We start from the raw sequence: 3,227 nt of genomic DNA on the forward strand, positions 1-3,227 counted from the left end.
TGGGTGGGTGAAGGTGCCTAGTTCTATTGCTGTGGACATGAGCCAATGGCATATGAACCTCATCTGTTGCTGATTACATCTGCAGTTGGCTAGGAGGCATGCCTGCTGCAATGAATGATGTTTGATTTAATTGGCTGGTGCTTAAATGAGAGAGCTCAATGTAGAACAGCCCAAGCAGCTCAGCATACCTCATCTCAGCACTCACAGCTCTGCCCAGGCCTTTGGAGATGCAGAAACGAATCACCCCAGGGAAAGTTGTTGGAACCCAGAGGCCTGGAGAGAAGGCCAGCAGAGATCACCCTGAGGCTTCCCATGTAAGAAAGAACCTCAGTTGAAGGTTAGCTGCCTTTCCTCTGAAGAACTATGCATTAACTGAATAAATCCCCTTTTACTGAAAGCCAATCCATCTCTGGTGTGTGGCATTCTGGCAGCTAGCAAACTAGAACACTATGCTACAAAGCTGTGTTCAAATGCAACTTTCTTGATGAAACACTACCTAGTTTCTCTGGCTGAAACAGGTGTATTCTTTTTCCTCTGTACTCCTATTGTACATTGCGGGTCTATCCTTTGCACCTATCATATACTGCCTTGTAGAATAGCCTCATTCATGGGTACCTTTTGTCTCACTGGAGAAGAGTTTTGCTGAAGGCTGTGACTGCATCTTAACCCCCTTTGCATCCTTCCCAAGGTGTGCCATGATGCCTTGAAGTTAGCATGAGCTTGATAACATTTGTTCAAATAGGCCATTTGTTATTTGTTGGGTTTTCATATATTGATTTTATAGTTTGGATACAATTCAGTGATCTTTTAAAAACTACAGCACCCTGGTTTACAGATACGTGGTATCCCTTCTAACTTTTCTAGTATAAGAGTATTTTTGTTTAATCAGCTCTTTAGGTGGTCACCCCAAATATACTACAACCAGAAACTCTCAGAAAGAGGAAAATCTCAGAGGTCAAGAGTTTAGGAGAGGAAGAGAGATGAAATCTAGGGATTCTGCTTAATGGAGCCTATTAGCAACGCCGATGGACACCAATGAGCAGACCTGTGGAGGTGGGCACTAATGTTTCCCAGATGTACTGATGACATAATTTGAGATAAAAGTGAATGGCTTCTCTTTCACTGATATGTTTACAGTGCAGGAGGAGAGAAATTGCACAGAAATGTTTTTCTGAAACATAAAGGGTCAGTAAATATTATGCATTCCTCAGTTTGAACCATCTTCTTATCATTTGGTTTTCAGACTCCAAAAGCTGATCACTTTGAAGAAATCTAGGAACCCCAAAATATTGAAGTATTTTGACTTTATTATCATTTAATAGCATTAATTCCTCAATACAAGCTTCTGGTAAATGTTTACTGCTTCATTCTATTGCTTGTATTCGAAAGCCACATCATGGTCCTCATTGTGATAAGAAGTCAATTGCACAGCGCTATCAATAGCTTGAATTATTATGAAAGGTAATGAAATCTCTGCCTCCAGGGCTTAAAATAATTTGGGTGGTAGGTTTTCATTCTTACACACTTTAAATGTGTCTGTGTCTGAAAGTGGGGAAGATTTGACTCCAATTACGTCTCAATGTTTCTCTCAGCCTCTGATTTTATGATTTATGTGTCTGTCAAACCACAGTGTTTCAAGAAGGGACTTGAAGGAATTAGAGCCTCAGGAAACCTAGAAATAGGACACGGAGGAGTCAGTGATGAGAAGTTCTGAGGCGGCTCGCCAGGGAGGTAGGTTTACTTATGTAGTCTATTTCTCTGATGGAAGGTCTGGCACATATAATTACGCTATGGAGGAGCAAGATGGTGTCTTCCCACTGCTGGTAGTTTAGAGTGCCTGTAGCCCAAAGGGAGGGCTCATTAGGGTGGGAAAGAGAGAGAAGGGTGTGAGCTTGTGCTGGGAGAGATGGTGCATTTATGACTCGGCATGACTGTTAGCTAGGGCTGCATCATTGCAGCTGCTTTGCTCTTTAGCAAAACTTCTTATTGCCCCAATGAAAAGGATCCCAGAGTGAGGGTCTCCTGTTTTTTTTCTTTTTTCTCTCTTTTTTTTTGTTGTGTGAGAAAGCACTGCTAGTGATCTAGGTGAGCAGCTGATGGCTCCAAGTTTAATGGGCAAAGCAAGATGGTAGAAGTTGAAGCCAACTGAATACCAATTTTGCTACTTTTTTCTGTGGTCTCCAAGAAGATTTTCATCTTCTTATTGTATGTTAATCTCCCTGACCTAATGCTTTAATAATGAGCTGCTTCACTTGAATTGGTTAATTAAATAATTATTACTTCAACAAATGTTTTTTGAGTTTCTGCTCTGGGCTGGACATCATCCTATGCAAGATGGCTAAATCACATTTCTGCTAGCAAGTTGTATTTCTCAAATCAGCTTCTGTGAGTGGCATACTTCTTGGGCTACCAGCTACAGCAGAGACCTAGACTAGCACTCCATAAGTGATTGGGTCAGCATAATTGTGCTACTCAAAAGCAGAAAACAAAAAAACAAAAACACAAATTGACAGCAGCTTGGTTTCTAAAGCATTTTGTATGGTTTCAAAGTATTTCTTTATCTCTCTTTTCTAAACTCGGGAGCCCTTTCTTCAGGGAAAAAAGAAGGGGCACATTTTCACCTCTGCTGTAGATTTAGAAAGAAAGCAACTGCCAATTGGGCCGTGGCAGTGGGGGGTAATAGCACTGATTTTGTGGGAGGAGTCAGAAGAACTAGGCTTAATTTCCAACTCCATCACTCCCTGGTTCCGAGATTTTGCAGGTCATCTGATCTCTCTGAGCCTCAGTTTCCCCATTTAAAACAGGAGATTATAAAATCTCTCTCACAGATATTTTGTGAGGATTAGATGAGATTATACACGTAAAAGTTACTTTGAAAAAATTGTGCAAATACTTATGTGCAAATGCTCATTGATATTAACAGTCAATACTGATGGAGTAAGGAAACTCCTCTTAAAAATCAGGAACATTTCAGATTTATGTGGATGTTGTCAGTCTGGAGATGAAGTGACCTGTCTGGCATGATCTCTACTCATATGAGAGAATATGAGAGAATATGGACTCTCTACTCATATGAGAGAATATGGACTCTCATATTCTGAAGTTAGACAGTTTCATGAAGTTTATATCACAGTTGAATTAATGAGGAATTTGAGCACATGCAAAGGTGTCAGGGAAAAAACCCTTAGAGCAATAGTATATTTAAGGCTTGGCATTTCAGGTAACAT

The sequence above is a fragment of the Tamandua tetradactyla genome, chromosome 22 (assembly GCF_023851605.1).
Source record: "Tamandua tetradactyla isolate mTamTet1 chromosome 22, mTamTet1.pri, whole genome shotgun sequence".
NCBI lineage: Eukaryota > Metazoa > Chordata > Mammalia > Pilosa > Myrmecophagidae > Tamandua > Tamandua tetradactyla.